A 21905-nucleotide genomic window follows, 5' to 3' on the forward strand; every position below is an offset into this window, starting at 1 on the left:
ATTAAATGGTTTTTGGGAGTTCAGTAGTGTGGTGTGAGCAGGGGGTGGATTCCTGTGGGCAGAATGCCTCATGCCTAAATTCCTACCTGGTAACAAATTCTTATATTTCTACTGAGATTTCTAAAATAGTGTTGTAAGTTATTTTTAGAAATCCATACACAACTGAAGGATTTTAATCATGTTTTGTATGGTATCTAGAATGGTCTGTGATGATATTTTTCTGGCCAGTTTAATAAATAAATCGATTTGCACAAGCAGATGCTCCTTTTGATGCCTCTTCCAAGCAGACACCAGATGACACAAGGCGGCTGTTTTTTCAAGGGCCAGAAGAGGGCACCCTGATAAATCCAGCTTGATTTGCCTTTGCCTCCCGCATTTTGCAGATGGAATTTCTCTGATAAACAGGGTTTGGGTCTGTTTCATGTGAATTTGTTTTGCATGTTAAACATTTGAGAAGGATGTAATTAAAAATAGAAGATAATTAGGTAACAAATCTTTCTCTGTTTGCATCAGCTGCATGTAACTTCTGAGAACCCAGGAGTGCAGGTTCCTGAGCTGTTGGGCAGTGTAGCTACTCACATTTAAGCACATGAATAGCAGCATTTTCAAGCAAGTGTGTAAGAAAGTCAGGTCCTGGAGAACAGGATCCCTCATTTCCTGGAGGGAATAAGATATATATGAGCTTGGCTTTGCAAGGCTGAACCTACACATATCTCTTATGGGTCATATCATCATTAATGATGCATGTTTCTGCACTAATTGTTTACAGTTCAGTAGATGTTGGGTTTAATTACTTCTATTTTTACTTTAAGTTTAAAATAGTGAGGCTTTTTTTTGGTAGGGCTTTTTCTATTAATTCTCCCTAAGGAAGACATTTTCAGGTGTGCATTTATGTCATTTGTGCACAATGATAGAGGTATATAATATATCATCACATAAGGATTTATTAAATGCCAAAGCTAAGTATTCACTGTTTGTATCAAAATAAGCATACTTTGGGTGATGCATGCTTTGGAAACACTAAGCTAATTTACTAAGCTAATCAGTATTTATGTTCTGCTCATATTTATTTGTTATTAACATCTTTGGATGCTCTTACATGAGTGTTAGAATCCTCAGATACCACAGATACAAATGTTGACAGGAAATCTCACAGATTTGAACAGGGAATTTAATAGAGTTTCACTGACAGCTCCCAGAATTTTTTATTTTCTCATTATTTCCTTTTTTTTCCTTCTGAGCTCCCCTGCCCCAGCTGTTCATCCCCCTTTTATCCCTCTTCCCTTGGTGTGAGTTGTCTGAGCAATCCTAACTGTCCTGAAAGTCTTGGATTCCAACTTGCATCCCACCTTCCCTCCTTCAAGCCCTGCTGCCTGCCCAGAGCCCCAGTGCAGGAGCAGTAGTGCTGCAGGATGGGCAGGACCTGTGTCAGACAAGGTGGATCTCCTGGAGATGCTGTGGATGCTGGAGATTTCCTGACAGGGTAGGTGTCTTGCTGTGCTGAGTGGGATGACCTGGCACTCATAAAGTCTGTTACTGATCCTGTTTCTGGCTGTGCCAGAAGGAACCAGATGGCTGAATCTTCTACACAAGACTTGATAGACACCTTTCAGGTCAAAATAGGGTATAAATGTTTGTGGTAAATGTCAGCCCTGCAGAGAGTGAAGTTTCATAGGCCCTTTCTTTTTGATGACCAGCTTTTCTGATTGCTCAGTTGTCCTCGGTGTGGGATGGTGTGAGACTGTTCTTGCCAAGGCCTGTTTGGCCTCCAGAGAGAAATTAAACCTGAAAAGTACAAACAAAAAACCTAGAAAGAAGACACCAGGGGATCTGCCTCACTTCTGGCCTCCCTTCTTCATGCACAAAAAGGCAAAATGCTCCTGAAATATTTCCATCATGAAGGCCACCATTTGTGCCTCCAGGGTGTCTTGGGAGCTGCTGGTGGGGAGGTGGGAGTGGAGCAAGATTTTTGGCATCCATCAGGGAGGCTGGGAAGGGTTGTCAGTGTGGAAAGGCATAGGCACAGTGAAGGTCATATGCTGTGATAGGTAGCAGAGGGCTTGGTGGGGGCGTATGGCTGAGAGTGCTCCCAAGACTCCATGGATCTTGGGAAATGCAGCATGGCCTCTGCAGTGAGAGGCTGCCCTTCAGGTGAGCCCATGCTGCAGGGTTTGTGGCAGCCTGGGGATCTGAAGATGTTTGTTTTCCTTTCATTTGCAAATGTTCCTGAGCCATGTTCTGTTGTGCAGGATTTGACTTTACACATATGATTTCTTTTTCATTCAATTGTCCTTTGTATGTCTCTTTTCTAGAAGCTAGAAATCTTCCTAGTTACAGACTTGTGTAAGGGAGCTCTCCCAGTGCATTTTTGCATCTTAAAATCATGAAATAAGCTGGCACAAAGTAGAGTCTATATCAGGACAGAGAAGGAAGGCTTTCCTTTCCCCTAGCAAACCTATGTGACTGGCCTTGCTCAGCACCACTGCTGACTCCTGACCTGCCCCATCACATTGGCTGACCATCAGGTGCCAACAAGGGATGCTTTTCTGCCAGGAAGGCCATGCTGTGGCTGGACCCCTTGAGTGAGCCCATTCTCTGCTGCCACTGGCCATCACGAGCCCAGAGAAGTATCCGTCCCCTTCTTCAGACTGCAACAGGAGCCGACATGGACACACGGTGGCAAATCTGCAGATCCTTCTTTCCTCTGTATATACTTGTCTCATCAAGTGATTCTTTCCTTGAAAATAGGTTTTATCCTAGGTTAGGCACAGAGTAAATTGAGCTCTGCCTTTTTACTTGCTTTCAAAAATAAATGGCAACACATTTAGCCTGCTTTTCCTCTTTATGTCAGTGTAAATTGACCACCCACAATGAGAAGTGTGTGTATGCCATGCACTGTGATGTGAGGTGGGCAAAAGTGGTAACTTGCTTTTGGGTTTCACCCAGAGTAGATTTTCATACTCTGGACCTTCTTCACAATTACATGTATCTATATACATGTATATACATACACATGGACTGTGGAATGGGGCAACTCAAGGTCTTTGCAGTCAGATTGTCTCCTGGGTTACACTTTGGGATTGCTATGTCATGGAAGGAGGGAAAATGCAGAGAGAGAAACTGCACAATGCAGTTGAGTCTGAGGGTCTCAACTCCACCAGCATATCTGAAAATAAAAGCTCATGACTTGTTTTAACTTCCTCTGGGGTGTGGGGGGCCACAATGGAGCTGTGTGTGGAAGAGGGCACAGCAGGTCAGTACCATGGCACCAGTGCAAGGGGGGATACAGAGAGACCACAACACCCTTATTTATGTTTTTCTTGGCTCTGCAAGCACCATTTCTTCCTTAGCTCTGCAGCTGCTAAAAATAACCATGCATTAAACTGTTAAACTTGCACTGGTCACTCCAACATGGCATGCCAAAAGAGCTGCTTATTGCACTTTTAAAGCTTATGTTTTCCAGGTTTCTTTTTGCTAGCTCAAGTTGGACAGGTAATCTTGATTGTGGAGGCATTTGCTTTTCCCTGGAGCAGTGGTTTCTTGAAGGAGTCAGCTACAACCCAGAGAAGGTAGAAAGGTGCCCATGACTGAGGTGAGTGGTCTCCCTGAGTCTTCAGCCATGGAATTGTGGGTTATTTCTGGAGGACATTTGATGAGCAGAACTTGTCCCAGGACTGGGATGGGTGAAGGTGAAGTGTCAATGCTATTTCTGCAGATCACCTCCCCTCATGAGAACTCTGAGCAACTCTTACTGCAGTGCCAGAAGAGGAAGCAAAGCAGTGATGCTTCTAACCCCTTTAGATATGTTATTTTAATGGGTCTGACAGATGAGTATCAAGTCTGTGTTTATTTTTCTGCTATGTGAGGTACAATGTTAAAAGAAAACAATGGAAAATGTATGGGAGTCACTGCTCAGTGCTCAGACAGCTCTTGGGCTCCTTTTAATGCCTGGGGCCAATTAAAGCACAGTCCTTAGACTGGGACACTTGATGGGAAGCATGTTTGGGTGTGTGCATGTGTGCCTTTCAATTTAGGGAGATAAAAAAGAAAAATGTGTGTCAGAGCAAGAGCTAGACTCCTGACTAGGCTGGGGATGTGTACACAAATCATCAGCCGTGTACGCTGTGAAGTACCTTTGTAGGTGAAATTATGGTGGAAATCAAGGCAGGCTGAGAATAAAACTGGTGGGGAAGTGGCCATAAAGCTCCTTAAAGTAGTGCCTCTGTTTTAGACATGCTGTCTCCTACAAATTAGACAGAAGAAAGGCAATGCACTCAGGAAATGTGAGGTGCTTCTGATTTTCTTAGAACAAGAGGAATGGTACCAGCACCTACTTAAATGTTGCAGAGCTTTAACACTCTGAGTTGATACATATTTACTTTTGCTTTAATCTGCTTGTCTTTCTTCTCCTTTTGTTTCTTTACCACTTTTTTGTTTTGTTTTGTTTTAGACTTGTCTTGTGGAGTTCTCCCAGCATATGTTTTTAGCAGCCATAAAATCATAAAACTTGTGGGAAAGGCAAACAAGGCACAAGGATTCACCATTTCTCACCATAGAAGAGCTGTAGCTGAAGCAGTCAAGGAAGGTTGGGGTTTTCTGCATAACACATAAGTAACTGCCAGTCACTGTCATGGTATGTTATAATCTAAAAACACACCTATGTCAAAAAAAGAGATTAATTGTTTACATACAGAGTGGAGGTTAATAAAATCTGACTGTAGTTTATGGTGCTGGATGCCCCTTACACCCCCAAGTGCTGAATCCTACAGGAAACATCACTATATATTCAATATGGGTTTTCTTATATAATCTTTAACTAATCATTTAGTGGTGAAGTGGTTAGACCTGCAGTTTACATGAAGGTGTTTTGTCTCCATTTTGGTTCCAGCACTGTGCAGATGTCACAAAGTGTGTTCATACTGCTGTTTGAAGAACATTCAATTCTCCTCCAGTGGTGCCATGAGCTGAATCAATGTCTCTGGTATGTAAAAGTGACATTACCCTGTCTAAGATATTTCAGCTGAGAGAGTTGTTAACACTGCTTCTATATGTGAATTCTCTCATGCACTGCTGCTGTGGAGTCTCTCATGTGTCTGCCCTGGTTGATGGCATCAAACCCTGTGGAGACAGAAGAATTATAAAAATTGTTTCTGAAGGGTTATTTGTACTGTACTCCTAACAAGCACAGTTACCTTCTGACCTCACTGCTTACATAATTCTCTGGAGAAAGGATTTCTCCCCAGCTGGCCCTGCATTCATCTATTTTTTAGTTTGGTGGGTTTTCTTTTCAGACCTTCTCCCCTACTTTCCTGAAAGAGGATGAACCCACCAAAACAAACAAAAGCATGAAATTGGCTAAGAAAAAGAATATAGAAATCATTAATGAGGAGCTGTGTTCTGCTCTCTATTCTTCTCCTCTGGGATAATTGTCTGAGGTCTGAAATGGCTCACCAAGCAGCCAGATGAGTGGTAGAGGGAGTGATGGAATGGGAGGACAGGCGAGTAGGGTCAGCTCTTTTGGTGACAGAACTCATCTAACACATCAGCTCAGCCCATCTCATCTCCAGTGAGGGCAGAATTCACTGCCTAATGCCCATGGAGTGGAGTTTTCTTCTTAAACTTGAATGGTGAATTCCAGGATATCCTCAGTTAATTTTAGTTTTAAGGAGGATTTATTGTCTTCCAGTTCATAGTGGTTTGCAAGCAAGCTATTGGACTTACACACTATTACTCTTTGCAGCTCCAGGACAGTGTGAGTGAACTCTGTAGAGCCAGAATGACTGACCACAGCACAGGGGCTCAGTAGCTGGTTTATTTGAAAATTTCCACACAAGTTTCTGTCTCTATGAGGCATGAATCTCTAAGTCTGCACTGCTCTGAAATCAAAACCAAACAAGAAATCTCTGCTGCTTGCAATTACAGTCCCATCTGTAATCAGCACATTTATTGTAGAGCAAAGGCATTCTCATTCTTGAATACTGGCTTCTTACCACTCAAGTTTTCTCACTGACTTAGAGTGAAGGAGGTGGTGGCCCTGTCCCACAGCTTCAAAGAGATTGTGGTGCTGTTCAAGGTGGGGCTGGCCATCTCTGGTCTGGGACACCAGGCTGCAGGGTGGGCAGCAATACAACAGCAGCTCCATCACTATCAGAGTTCTGGGGGCATTGCAGATTTGGGGATAGCTGTTGGAAATTTCAGCAGCTTGTTTACATGTGACTTCTCATACTCATTGTTAAACCTAAAATCCTACAGATGCAGACTTTTGGTAGCATTTGGCCATTTCCTTGCAGTGGGTGGAGGTGATTTGTGGATTAGTGCTCAAGGGGATAGAGCCAGAGAAAGATTCATCTTGCCCTTGAAGGTCTTTGTCATTACATTTAAAATAAAATTCTATCTGAATTTTACATGATGTGGGAGTTTAGCACAGAGAACCAGCTTTATCTACCTCATCCATGCTCGTTCCTAATCACCAAACACGATAGCAAGTACTCAGTGTCAATTAGTAGAATGTCATACTAAGAGTATGAAATCTTCTTCTGCAAAACTGCTTTTTTTTTTTTCTCCAATGGCACCAGTGGTATAAAACTTAGCTGGGAGAGGATTTCTCTCACACTGAGGTGAGTCAGAATTGAATCCATTTACATGCCATCCATAATGCATATTTCTGTATTACTTTGGTTGCAATTCCAGTGTCAGCCAAGACCCAAGGCATACAGTAGTACCAGTAGCAGTCCAAATTTCTGGGTCATTGTGTGCTTTCTGCATAATTTGAAAACTGCAGATGCAAGTGCCTAGGACACGTGACATGTTTTCCTGTCTGGAGATACTGGTATCTTTCCACAGATTGTAGCAGAAGCCATCACTACAACTCAAGATGAAAAGCTACCTTTTTAATGGCTAAAATCATAAAACCCACTCCGGGGAATGTGAAGTCTTGACAGAACTGGCTGCTTTGGACTGTGATATAATGATACATATTTCTGTGGAGGAGGGTTTCTGTGCTTTGAGTGGAGATGAGCCATCTCCACGGATCAGTTACTTAATCCTATTAATATAAATTGAGAATTTTTGTTGTGATGGCACCAATCTTCCAGCTGGCATTAAAAGCTGTCACTCTGGTGGGCAGACAAGTCAAGTTAGGAATAGCTACAGGAATTGATTTACCTCTCATGTAAGGCAAAACTATGTGTCACAACAGAACATCACACAGAAATACTCCCTCTAAACTACCTCCCTCCTTCTCAGCCAGTGTGGCTATTCTGTGCTGCCACCCAAGCCTCAGACTCTTGAAGCCAACTCCAGTATCTCCACATGGTGCTTCCCTGTTCTGTGTTCTTTCAGAGCACAGGCAGGTTGGAAGAAGAAAGCCTGGTGTGCTACAAGTTGGGAAACCACATTCTCCATCAGGAAAATCAACACAGTGATTTCACTCTAGCTGCATCAGATAAGGGATCTGACTCCTACCTAGTCCTGTCCCTACTGTGGGTACTCAAGGCTGCCAGTGTACTGATTTCTTCCAGATTTTCTTTCAAAGCTTGTCCTTGTAAAATTTTCAGTCTGTTGTTGCTAGTAAGAAACAATCTTTTTTTAATGGACTGTAAAGACATAAAACAGTCTAAGCTCATATGACTTGTTAATTAAAGTCATAGTCAACAAGCGTAAAATTGTACACAGCCACCCAAAAAGGGCGAGTGCCAATCCAAAAAAGGGTGAGTCTGCCAGTCTGTGCAATTCAACTTGCATTTTAAATCACATCTATTAATAGCCAACTTGTTTATGGAAAACAGACCAGTAGAGCAGTTTAAAACTTTAATAAAAATTTAGAGAAACTTTTTTTTACTTTTCCTTACCTTTCTCTTAACAAGTCACTCTGGGAGCACACTAAAGCTGACATTATTGGCTTGCCTAATAACTGCTGAAAACCACCCACAGTACCTGACTGTGGGATTTTCTTTATTTGTTGGTGTGTTTCCTGGAAGAAATCACCAGTTTAGTACAAGAGTATTGCTGGTTATGAAGCTTGGCTTACAGAGAAAGTGTTCTGGGAGTAAATAGACATTGGCTAATAGAAACAGTGTCCCACAAGCTGCATCCTCCTCTTCCTCAAGCTACAACATGGAATTAGAGGTTAATTGACTTTTGCATGTGTAATTATGGCTTGGTTGCAAAATAATTCTGCTTGAGCATTAACTTTGCAGAATGAAATCTTGTTTTATGGAGAGTATATTTGTATCTGTTATAAACAATGTCACTTTTTGAAAAGCCAAAAAATAGCATTAGTACTCCAAAGTGGAAAATGACATAATTATTCACAGTGGAAAATGTCATTGCTGTGCTGATAGCTGTTGACAGGTACTTGTCGTGGTTGTGTGCTGTGATGTGCTAATTATTCTGAAGTTCAATCAGATGGCATTTTGTGTTTTCATTTCAACTGTAAAAACACAGTATTTGTGACATGTTGACAAGTGCGTGTTTAATTGCTCTGTGGATATCTTCCAAGCTCATGTGTTTCCCACTTTGTGAAGAAAGGCTCGTAATTATCTCTCAGGCTACAAGGTAAGTTGCTCATTATTGTATTTTCATTTCCTCTGCAGTGATAAATCCAGAATGGTGACAAATGTGAAAACGCATCTTTGATGCTGAATGCTACCTTGGCTGGATTGCAAAGGTGGAGAATTCTGGCTGATTTTGCAAATCAAGATCATGAACCACCCATGTAAGAGCTTCTTTCTCAACTTCTCTCTGCCTCACTACCCTTCACAGGTCTAGAACCTAAAGAAAATTATCGAAATGAATCAAACATTGAAAATGTCACCATATATCTCGGGGAAAGTCTTTAGCATTCATACTGCTACAGATTATATCTGTTGTCTTTCTTGCTAATTTCCTTGGGACTGTGTTCATTTGTGTCATCAGTGTCAGGATCAAGGCATTCAATGAGGAAAAAAGTCAAACATTACAATTTCTCCAATCCAGCTCAAAGTAAATGAATTGGGCAGATGTAACTGGAAATAGAGTTAGGTGGTTTCTTAGTCCAAAATTGCTTTTCCCTGGACTCAAAGGGGTCTGGGTCTAAATACCACAACTGTTGACTCTTCAGGTGCAAAATGTACATCCATGTTTAGACACTGAAATTTGTCCCTTGTAGGGACAAAATCAGGACAGAAATCAGGACAGAATTTTTCTCCATAGGGCTCCTAGTCTGCATCTGTGCAGGCCTGGACTCAGGGATGCTGGAACTGCCTCTTGGTCCTGTCTCTTATGGACCTGCCCGTGGCAAGGAGGCAATTGACAGCAAATTGAAGTCAATATGAAAGTTATTTACCATTTTCACTGATGCTGAAAGTTGCCATGCTGGATCCTAGCAAGGAGAACTTTGAATAAACCTACTAACCAGGATGAGATTTAGGAGAAAAAAGTATGAAGATCACACGCCCTTCTTCCCTTGCAAGGAGGATCTTCAGTTGCTCCTCATATCAGGAAGAAAATGAAGATGATGGTCTTTAGGTGCACATATGCATTAGTTTGGCTTTAATCAGAATTTATTACACACAAATATACAGAAATTGTAATTGTAATTGTAATATTTGGTTTTGTTGTTTTGTTTTGGGTTTTTCTCTTTTCCAAATACATTATATGGATTGTTTTAAATATAGACACACAAATATCTTTCCTCAGGTAGAAAATAGTTTAAATGAAGTTATTTGTTTGCTGCTTGGTTAGCAGAGCCTCTAACCAGACCCAGGAATGTTCAGGCTCATAGACACATGAGAGCAGCCTGAAAGCTACCACTCTGCAGCCTGGCTTGTTTTTGTCATTTCAGAAACTGTCTAGATTGGAAGCATCACTGTCCCTTGCAAAATGATTCATACTTCTTGATAACCTACATGACAGGAGAAATGATGAGCAGGTGGTAAATATAATTCTTGTGGCCTTTCCTACTTGATATGAAAGAACCAAGCCCACGGTTGTAACTCATAGAACTTTCTTCTGCTCTCCTTCTCTGTACTGCCATCCCCTCTGTGGTCCACCTGCCTGTCCCTCATGCTCCATCGTAAGCAGAGTTTAAACTATTTGAAAGGGAGACTGGTGAGCTATGGCTGTGTGAAGGTGGGTGCAGGACCATGCCTTGTGCTTCTTGTGTGGTGTTCAGTGATAGAGCATTAACAGTTTTAGGGTAAGTTTAATGTTGAAGTACAGTTCTGTCTCATAAATTCTTGCAATATTCAGAATTCAGAAGAGCAAAAGTGAATGATCAGCCAATCAAGCTGTTCTCTTCTCCTTCTTCCCATTTAACCTTATAATTCCATGCCTTTCCTTAGCCTAACCTCTTATGCTGCAAGCAAGCTGGGAAGCAAAACAGGGGCTCATCTGAAAGGGACAAACTTAGAGCCTAAATTTCAGTATGTCTTCCCTGTATTTTGAGCTGGGGGAGGAAAGGATCTGCTATCAAGCTACAAACTTATGCAACATCACAATAAGCTTGCCAGGATCCTCAAGTGAAAAATGTGCAGCCGTGTTTTAATATTTATAGCCTAGGTAAAAATACAGGGGAAATTATTTAATTAAAAACAGGGAAAATATGAAAAAAGACATATTTCTCCTGCTCCTTTCTTTGCTAGTGCAAGGACCAGCCACTGTGGTGTGAGAGATACCCTCCTCTGAGCCTTCTGCTTTTCTTTTGAAATTACCATAAAGTTATTCTGCTTTTCAGCCTTCCAATGCTATTTGTTTAAACATTTATTTTCTCCTCACAAAGCTAAGTCAAATGGTTTTGATACGTCCCTCTGGTATTTGAGGGAAAATGCATTTTTTGTTTTCATACACTGATGTATTGGCAGCAATCACATTATAGATATAGAAGCTATTCCCTGCTTCCCCCTGCATTGTGACAATTTTTGAGTATAATAGTCAGTGAAATTAGTATCTTGCATTAAGAAACATGAAAATAATTACCATCACAATTGCCACACCTCTCATGTGGCATGTGCAGTTGAATGTTTTTATCTTGTTTGAAACTCCTTTACAGACTTAGTTCCCTGTCTTGTGTGTTTGCCTGTACAGCAGCTCTTGCTATCAGTACACAAGAATGATGTTTCCCTTCTCTCTAGGCTGATGGAAGGAGCCAGTTCAGGAGCTGTGGACTTTTGTATTCTCAATTTTAAATTCATTTTTATACCTGTAAGCTTGGAGATGTCCAATGTTGCTCTTCTGAAAAGCACTGTGCACAAAAACAGAGAGGCAAAAGTGCCTGAATTTCCATGTACCCATACACACAAAGCCAAAACAGGCAAACAAGCTTGGGATTAATCAAATTTTATCTTGAATGTGCTGCAGGAGAAGAAAATATTACTGTTATGTCAGAGCACTCAGGGGGAGCTGCCACACTTTGAAGATGGTGGGACAACAGAAATAGACAAATTGAAGTTTGTGTAGCTACAGTTTGTGCTATACCTGTTCTGCATATGAATGGAAAGCTTGAGTCCCTGCACTTATCATTTTGGCACCCCTCCTGCATTTAAATATTACTTTGTCAAGCCTTTAATCTTTCTAAAATACAGTGACTGCTGTTCTCCAAATGGCTGAGGAATGCAGGGGAGAAATGCCTCACAACCCATTTTTGTATCAGTACTTTGAGGCTGTACTGGCCCAAGAACTGATACACATTTACCCTTTCAGAAGTGGACTGACTGGTTATGGTTGTTCTCCTGTCCTGGCTGGAGTGTTTGAGGAGGAGTCAGTGAAGGACAAGTCAGTCTGGCCCCTCTGGTTATGACCTGACCTGGCCACATTTGTGCTGAGAGGATGAAGCATTCCAGTGGTGCAGTGGATGCTGCCCAGCCCTGAACAGTGTCACATCTCCTATGAATGACTCTCACCATCTGATATACCAGCTGGCTCTTTCAAAACTGAAGGTACAGACATTGCCAATAATCTAAATTGAATGTGGGTTTTATTGAAAGGGAAATAACCTTTACAATTACTCCTTGGCCTATATATATATTTCACTACAGATACTTCTGTTGTTCCAAATCTGGCATATTTGCATTATATTCTGCCCATAAATTATTGTTCTGTAGCAACTCAGGGTAGTTACAAATATATCCTCATAAGATTTACAGGGTTTCCCTACAGAGGGTTAGGAAACCTTGCATATTTGGCTGCAATATTTTCCTTCCTCATAAATATTTAAATTATTTGCTTAATGGATGCATCAGCTTACTTTTATCTATATTCTGTTAACTCAGGCTTAACGAGAAAGGTCCTCATTGACTTAGGTCTAGAAAACAATATTTACTATGCAAAGTAATTCGAAGTCCATCCTTGCTTTATCAAGAAACCTGTTCAAACTGCTTAAGGGGTTTGGAAGATAATTCAGCTGTATCACACCATGCAAATATTGAAGTAGAAGGATAAACTCAGTAGTGGGTGTGGTTTGTACACCCAGCAGCTGTACAAATGAGACTTTGCATCTGGATCCTTCTGTAATAAGTCCTTGCAATCCTAGCAAAAAAAAAAAAAACTTGCCGGTGGCAAACCCCAATCATAGCTGCAGTTGAAACTATTGAATAATGGGAGATGCCTAGAAAATGGTATTGAGCTGAGTTAGGAGTTTGGTGAAAAAAATGGAGTAAAGCATGAACCTAAGCATGGGCTTTGTCTGAGGGTTATCCAGCTGTTGTCAGTGAACCAACACCAGACAAGTTTTTAAAGTAGCTGGATTGCATTTAGTTAAATGCAATTTTAATTAAATTGCAATTTTAACTTTTCCCAGTCCCATTTTTCAATAAAAATCTCAGTGGCACTTATACTGTAAAGGCAATGTTGCATAATGATATGAGGCCTGATTTTAATTTAATTTTTCAACTTTCATAATTTCTTTAGTCAAGAACAAAACAAAGATGTGATTATTAGGACACAAGGTTATTTGCATAAGAGTAATTTATTTCTCCACATACAATAAATAGCAGGTATGTGAGGATGAGCCGGCCCAAAGCTCAATCAAGAATTATAATTACAAAGATGCTGTGGTTTTGGCTTAGATTTCTGAGAAGGTTCAAACTCAGTGATAGTGGTTTTATCAATCAGGTTTAAATGTGGGTTATTGTTAATGAAGGCAGCTGGGATCCTTTCAGCCACACCAGCACCTGATCTACCTGGTCTGAATTACTGATACAAAAACTTGTACTTCGGATGAGGATTCATCTCCCCCTGCTTCAGGCATCTAAAAATGTGCTTCTAATCAAAGTTAGCCATCAAGCTCCCTTCTGCAGTTGTTGAAGAGAGTGAAAGGATGGGAGAGACACCTACAAAGGACCATTCTTCCCACTTTTCTCAGACAATGTTTTAAAAGGGAATGGTGGGTGAGATGACTTCCCTCATTCTACTGATGCAGCTATAGGCAGCTTCTCAGAATCTGAGCCAAATACAGAGTAACTTTGCTAGACAGTTCAACTGTATCATTAGCAACCTTTGGACTGTCTGTCTCAACATGAACAATGTCCCAGGCTTTTGAGGCAGGATGACACTTGTGCTGATCTTGTACAACGACACTATTGCTTGCTATTGGGCACTGAGTGCCTCAAGCACTCAATGATTCAGAGGGAATCTTCAGAGGGAACTGGCCCCATCAGAGAGGGTCAGTGGCACATCCATCTGCATATTTAACTTTATTGAGGATGCTCAGAAGTGACAGTGAGGAAGGTCACGTACCTGTTCCCTGGTGTAGGACCTGGGGATCTAGCTTGTGTCTTTTTCTTTCTCTTGGCTTTTTTGTTTTTTTTTTTTTAATTTTATTCACATCTTCCCACCGTGCACACTTGACTGATGTTGAATACAGCCCATCCCTTGGGGAATGTAACTTTCATTTTTAGTAGGGAAATGGTCTTGCAATCATAAAAAATTGATGGCTGTCTGAAGCAGCAGTTAATCTTGCTTGAGAACTGCATCATTAACCTACAGCACAACGTACACATTACAGACACATTTATAAATGGGAGAGGGTGTAGAATTCAGTTTCTAATTTCCTTCTTGTGGAGGCTCATAAAACTCACAGGGAAAACACTGCCTTTGACATGTTGCCATGGCAGGCTTCTCTGCTTCTGTAGTTCCTTCCAGAAGAAGGATTGCTCTCTGTGGCCATGTCAGTGGTGTACAACAGAAGAGAAACCTTTCTGCTGTTCCTTTTTCAGATGGGTGACTTTGGCATCTCTGTAGTGATGCCAGACATTGTGAGAAATATGCCTATCACCACCTGCAGCAGCCCAGAGCTGGGTGCAAGTGACCTGAAAGGCTCAGTGGTATGAATGAATAGTTGGCATCTGAGGTACAAAATGTCCAGCCTGTCAGGCTTTGGTCACCAGATGTCTTGAATGGACCTGCACACCCAGGAAAATACTGTTTCTCATCCTCACAAGTGTCTGAGATGCTAATCAACTGGCATGTTGGATCTCCTCCTGTCTGATGCTCTCAGCCCTCACAAAAGGCATTTGCCAACTCCACCATCTCAGTCAAATAACTTTGTGAGTTACACCCACGATGTGACCTGATACAATAGGTGTGTCCTGAGCCTGATGTGAGCTCACATCACTAAGAATAGGACTAGAAGGTGGGAGGCATCCAACACAATGGTGGGTTTTCCCTTCATCACATTTAGTGGAAGCAGTGGTTTGATATCTTCACCCACAGCAGATGGAAAAGGTGCTTTGCCCAACTCAGGAAGGTCTGCTCCACATGGATTTCCTTGCTCAACACAGATCTAATTCCTCATGATTGTCCTACCTGTCTTCATGCTTCACTTCTTCACCAGTGAAGAAAGAGCAGCAGTTTTTCCTCTGTTCACCTCTTTGTTCAGATTACACAAATTTTGTCATTTATACCTTATGAGACCTTATGTTAAGCTCACAAAAAAATGAGTGAACTTGGACCAATTTGCTGTAGTCAGTGACTGAGACCCACTTTTTGTTATGAATTGGTAAACTTTTCTGTCAGGCATCTTGAGTCTGGGCTTTTTATGAGCAACAGATAAATAAGATTTTTTTCTGTACATTTTAAGTGAATTACATCAGCTTTTAGGAGAAAAAACACCATTTCACACATCCAAATTCTTAGGTGTGCTTAGTCCATTTCAGTAATTCAGTGGTCAAAACATGGCTAAATTTGTCTAGCTGTGAATTGTCTCTGAGATGATCCTATATCTTTGAAAGGGCTAGAAGGTCACAGCTAGCAACCTTGTTCTTGGTTACTCCTAAATACAGTGGAATTAGGGTTGCTCAGGAGGAATCCTGTAACTTAGAGATAAAAATGGAAAAGATTCCAGTCTGTGGCAAAAGAGGTGGTTGTGTTGCAGCTGGGTACCTTAAACAGTACAATTCTTTTTATTCTGCCTGTTCTTCAGAGACAGTGACATTGGTTGGAACTGTGAAGAGTGAAAAGCAGTAGCTGAAAGTTTACTGTCAACAAACATCTTTTTAATCAGTGTGCATGCATAATTTACATATAACCTCAGAGGTGTTTCCTGGTAAGATGCAATCTGCTTGCTGTTCTCCTAATTTGTACTCCAGTTATGCTGTGGCCTTATATGCTTTTAAAACACATAGGTGTGTGGACAAAAAAAAAAAATGTTTCCAGGGTCTGTTGAGAGCTTGCAATTGAATGTGTTATTTCTCAAGCATACTTCTAAAATTTCCACTCCTCCTTATACACTCACTATGGAAATTAATTTGGTACAGAAAGGTTATTCTTGGCAATACAGAAATTTGTCTTTGGGACATTTCATAGCGCAACCAGTCACTAAAACCAGACTTAGCTGTCCCAGCAGCGTATCTGTAAACAACTGGCAGTGAATAGAGATCTTAGAAATACCACTCTTCCTAGTTTTTATTTTTTTGTTTAGAAAGCAAACGAACTGGAAAGATTATTTTCCTCAGGAAAGGAGAGGACTGAAAGTTCTGGTGACAGCTGAGCTTAGCACTGGTAGGCAACCCATGAATGACATTCAGTTCTACTAATGTCCTGTGTACCTGATGGAAAGAGGCCTGCTGTTTAGCTGCACCATTCCTAAGCTGTAGGATAAATGTATTTTCCTTGCATCCCCAGCTTGTCCTCTTTAACCACTAACATATATGACTTAAGGGACTAATGTGTTAAAGTAAAGAAAGGAACCTACAAGGCTGTGCCTGCCAGTAAACTGAAGGGAGGGCCAAAGTGCCTGTTGCCAGCATGTGCTTGTCAGGAATATTCTGGAGTCCTGCTGTATGGCTGAAGGTTGTGGGGACTACAATAACACAAACTAGACTGAGTCTCTCAGGTTGGACACTGACCTGAGTGACTGTGGAGAGTCCTCTCATCCTGCTCTCTTACCTTGCCTTGTCTTGGTCTGTCTTGTCCCCTTAGCTTTTAAGTGCTGCAAGGGGTAATAAATACTTTAAATCGGAAATATTTTTCAATTTGTTGTAGTAATGGAGGTCATGGGAGGTTCTCCTTTCAAAGCAAACTTATTAAGGTTCTATAGAAGCATCAGAAATGGACTCAGCCACTTGAAGGTTAATGGCAAAGCTGTGCTGGGAAGGCATGTGAAGTGTCACCTGAACAGAAGGAAAAGCTCTGAGTGCTGTGGGTTTTCTCCCATTCCTCTCTGCTTTCAAAGCAGCTGAGGACACCTGAAACTGGGCTTAACTTCTGCATTTAACAGGCTTTGTACTGTACATCTGTGTAAGTTGTTATGAGAAACTGGCATCTCAAGGAAACTTAGAGGTTCTTGTCATAGGAGCATGTTTTGTGGCCCAGGGGCTTACTCTATCACTGTCACAGCTTGTCATCTCCATGGTGCTTTTGGGCTCACTGTTCCCCACTGCACCCATTCTCCAGATCCTAAGTAGCACAAGAAGATTAATTCCTCTTTCATGTTGGGATAGATCCTGCCATCTTTCAGCAGCAGTACAAACTCCACAATCAGATCTTGCTAGAAGTCCAGTCTTGGTCAGATCTGTGATAAATGGCAGCTTAGAGGGTCCTGACTGTCCAGCTTGGATATTGTCTCCAGGGAGTGAATAAATTTGCTCTTGGCAAGGGGGCTTCTGTATTGCAGACAAATATCTGCTAGATACTAAACTGGGATGAAGCAAAAAATAACTACAGGAGTTTAAGATAGTATGTCAGAATTTTGCCCTATGAACCTTAACAGAAAGAAAACTCTTACCTGGCTCTGGATGGAAGCCTATTTTTCTTGTTACAAATTAAATAACAATGACAGAAGTCTGACCTTTTCCACTTCAAAATCTAATCCCAAAGAAACAGAGTTACTGGAAATCCAATTTTGCCGTTGGGGCTGATTAATTTTTTGATCATGCAAAGTGTTGGCCAGCCAAACAGTTCACCTTTGTTGCATGGCTGCTGTTCCAGTTAGGAATGTCATCTCAGAGAATAGTCAGTTTATAGTTTCAGCTGAGGAGCTGTAGAGAATTTCACACATTAAAACTGGTTTGACTCCCACACCTGTTTCTTCAGCAAAAGTAGGTGTCCATATAAACACAAAGAAACAAAGAGCTCTTGGAGGGATGGGTGTTATAAACAGCTACCTAGATTGCTGGTAGTATGATAGAAATCTCTCTGTGGTAGATACTTTACATGTCATCCCTTGGTTTTAAGCAATGTGTATTTGGCATCTACTACTACTCCAAATGTCTTGGTGACAGGATGGCAAAGCCAAGTAGCTGCAAGTGCTGAAGGGAGAAGGCACTTCAGGCAGGAAATTCACTGGCAGGAGAACACTGCTACAGCTCTAACTCAGGGTGCAATAAGGCAGAGCATGAAGCTGGGGGTCAGGCACACCCAGTGAACCTGGCAGAAGGAGCTTCTACTTGCTCACATCTTCCCACTGCCTCAGACCAGGCAGCAGACCCTGCACAAGCCTGAAGGAGTGCTCTGCATGGGAGCTGAGCTGTGCAGTGAAAAAGAGCCACTGTGCTTGCACTCTGCAGGCAATCAGCCTGTCCTGCAAATGCACAGACTTGTTTGCATCATCTCTTCCTCAAAAAGTGTAACAATGGCTGAAATGGCAATCTTTTTTGACTTGCCATTATGCCAATGGACAAGTGCAGGAAGCAGTTTTTCATGCATTTGACATCCTACAGTTTTTGTGCCCAGAGGTTTTGCCCAGGGGCATTTGGAAATTTTGACAATTTGTTTGGAGTTTTGAGATGACCTTCTGCCTTTTTGGATGAAAGACCACACATCACTGCTGGCCACACCACATACATTACTTCTGTCCCAGGCATTGTACTTAAACATCTGGAAATACTTGTCCCTGAATGATAGTGAGGCACTGGGATCTATTATCCAGGAAGACAGTATTATCTTCAGTGCTGGAAAGGTCTTTAAGAAACATCTAGAAAACTGTCAGTCAAGCATGGCATATACCAAGTTCATCTCTGTAGGATCAGATCCTTTCCAGCTCTGCATGTGTGAATTCTATGTACAAAGATTGCTACCATAATGTGAGCATGCCCACTGTAGCATGAGCATTTGTGTTGTAGCGTCTGCATATAAAATATTCTCCTGCAAGGAATGGCAGTTTTGGAAAAAAACCACCAACTTTTCAGAATAACCCTCTTTATAACTTGTCACATCCCTCTAAATGGCATTTCTCCATTTCTGCTGAGACAAGGACTCATCTGTAGTTCTCAGCAGAAGTAGTCTATGTTATAAATACTTCCTTTCCTCCTGCCAAAGGGTAAAGGTGGAAACAGCAAACCAGTTAAGAAAGGCATTTTGTTAAGAGTGCGTTTCTCAGTATGACAGTGTGGTTTGGAGAATATTCTGTTTATGAAGAGCACTTCCTCTCAAAGGGGAGTATCTGCCAGAGATAATAAAATACTCCACGCTTCTTTCTTTATCCAGAAGCCCCTACATTCCAGTTGACTATTTTCCCTTCTACTCCTCTCTATTTGTGGCTGTTGGGCAAATCTCACTCATCCCCTCTAAGCTCAAGTTAGGTCTAGGAAAGCATAAAGCTCCAGCACAGACTGGAGACATTCCTTGTCTTATTCACCCCTTCATGATCTCTGCAATGATCCTCTGACAAAGGATTTTTGATGTCTGGGCCAAGAAAGAATTTCCAACCAGCCGCCTTCCTGGCACCGCCTGTCAAAACTCCCCCAAAAAGGCCACAAGGGTGATCATATTTAAATTAGTAGTAACAGAGAAGGTTTACTCTAAAATTACAGAAAATACCCTTTTTCTGTAATTCCTTTTTTAAGCAGTATATGTGGTAGGAAGCCCCTTACCTCTAAAGCAATGCCTCAGTATCTGTTAAGGAGCTTGCTAAGTGCCTTTGGTGGGGGGCAGCTGAAACATGATGTTGTGGGCATGGTCTGCTTTGGCCAAGGCCTGGTTTTAAAATTTAGGTGAGCATAAGACTATTGGTGCTGTGCCAGCTTTGAGATGCTTTGGTGTGACAGTAAGGACCATCTGAGTGTATTTATAATATAATTATTTATATATTTATATTTATCATATATTGTATTTATCAATATAAAATGACAAAAAAGAAAAGGCAGGGTAAAAGAAGCTTTTACTGTAAAGATTTATTTATACAGATGCAGTCACCTTCAGTGCAGCATTGTTATCCCACTGTTTTAGCAGCTTCAGCCTTTGTCGCAGCGGAAGAAAGTTCTCAGGTCTTCACTATTGCAAAATACCACTTTGGTAAAACAAGCAGACAAAGTTCCTGTGTCACTGAAGCAAGCTTCAGGTTGTGCATCATTATTTTGAGCAAAAAGGAGAAGAAAACAGCTGAGATTATTTTTCCCCTCCCTTTTTCCTTAGTTCAATCTTTTTTGCCCAGCAGTTCAGATTTCAGGAGAAGCCTTCAGGGAATGACACTGAAGAACTGGCTATTCTCTCCACTTCTTGGTGGTGGGACTCATGTGAGTTCATTGCAGGACAGAATGCCACCTGCCTGCCAGCCCCCCCTCTCAGGCTGATTATCCCACACTGATGAATGTCCAAGAGCAGAAGGTGCTCTTCCAGCACTTCCTTCCCACACAGGCCTTTATCCTGCAGCAGTGCACTGTCCCTACCCAAAGCCACCTGGTCACCAAGAAGCCAGTGGCAGACCTGCCATGGTCATCTCCACCAGGAGCTCAGAGATCTGATGGTGGCAAAGAAGATCCTGAGTTGGAAGTGATGCACAAGGATGATCAAGGTCCAACTCCTGGCCCTTCTCACAGCAGCCCTGAGAGTCCCACCATGCACCTGAGAGCATTGTCCAAACACTTCTTGAATTCTGGCAGGCTTGTGGGGCATGTTCCAGTTCCCAACCAGCTTCTGGGTGAAGAACCTTTCCTTACAATCCAACCTAAACCTCCCCTGGCACAGCTTCGGGCCGGTCCCTCGTGTCCTGTCACCGCGGAGCAGAGATTGGTGCCTGCCCTGCTGCTTCCCTCAGGAAGTGAGGATGCTGCAGACCCCAAGTCTCCTCTGCTCCAGGCTGAACAAACCCAGCAGCCTCAGTGCTGATTATCCCAGGGGTGCTGATTATTTCCCAGGGGTGTCGATTATTTCCCTGTTGCAATGGCCAGAGCTGCACTCACTTTGCCACTACAGTCCCATGCCCAGAGCTGGTCACACTCTGGGAACAGGATTCCTAAGATGTGGCTGGAGCTACGGCTCCATGACCCTTTGACTTAAAGATTGTGTTCCAAGGAGCCAAGGAGGAGGTGGAGGTCTTTTGCATAGGATAAAAAGGATTTATTACTTTGGAGAATTCATGGGGCAAAAAACAAAAATGGCAAAGGTGCAACAACTTATATATGGGGGAGGTTCAAGGGGAAGATACAAATTCTTAGCAAACTGGAGAAATTCTGAGGTGGGATAAAGGGTAGGGTTCACAAAGGCATTGTCCAATAAGAGAGATAGGGGGGAAAACTGGGTGACATGGACTAATGAGACATCGAGTTTTAGGGCATTTCCAAAGAGAAATTCCAAGCAAGTGGGCTGGCACAGAGCAGGATTGACAGATAATTTGGGACAGATTGACAAGGTGTGTGGGAGGGTGTAATTTTGTACTAAACCATTAGCTTGGGCAATAACAGAACATACCACTAACAAGGAACACACTGCAACGTTCCTCGGGGGTGCCGATGATTCTCTTTTCTCTTCTTCTCTTCTCTTCTCTTCTCTTCTCTTCTCTTCTCTTCTTTCTCTTCTCTTCTCTTCTCTTCTCTTCTCTTCTCTTCTCTTCTCTTCTCTTCTCTTCTCTTCTCTTCTCTTCTCTTCTCTTCTCTTCTCTTCTCTTCTCTTCTCTTCTCTTCTCTTCTCTTCTCTTCTCTTCTCTTCTCTTCTCTTCTCTTCTCTTCTCTTCTCTTCTCTTCTCTTCTCTTCTCTTCTCTTCTTCTCTCTCTTTCCCGGGGGTGCCCATGGTTGATTTCTTTGCCGAAGGAGGTGCCAGGCGGGGCCGTGTCCCCCCGCTGCCGCCAGGTGGCGCCGCCGCCGCGCGGGCCGGGCGCGCCCCGAGCCCGGGAACCCAAAAGAACCTTCAAATGGTTTGGGTTTAAATTATTGTGGAACCCCAGGGCCACGGTACCAGAAAGTACCAGGGGAAAAAAAATAAATAAAAGGCAGGAAGAACTTTTCTTTATTCTGACTTACGGGTTTATTCTTTTTACCTGAATATGTGTGCTCTCTTTTGGTGCTAGAAAAGCTTAACTTCCACATAACCTTAGGAACTGACGCAGTGATTCGAAAAGAGCTGTATTTTAACACACTCAAAAAATAATTGTACCTTAATTTTTGGGAACAATGGTTAGTCGGGTTATTTTTTTCTATCACAATAGCATGGACAAAAGACGTTTTTCTCCAAATTTTCTCCAAATTTCACTGACATCTTCTTTGCATGCACCTTT

The sequence above is a fragment of the Cinclus cinclus genome, chromosome 4, assembly GCF_963662255.1.
Source record: "Cinclus cinclus chromosome 4, bCinCin1.1, whole genome shotgun sequence".
NCBI lineage: Eukaryota > Metazoa > Chordata > Aves > Passeriformes > Cinclidae > Cinclus > Cinclus cinclus.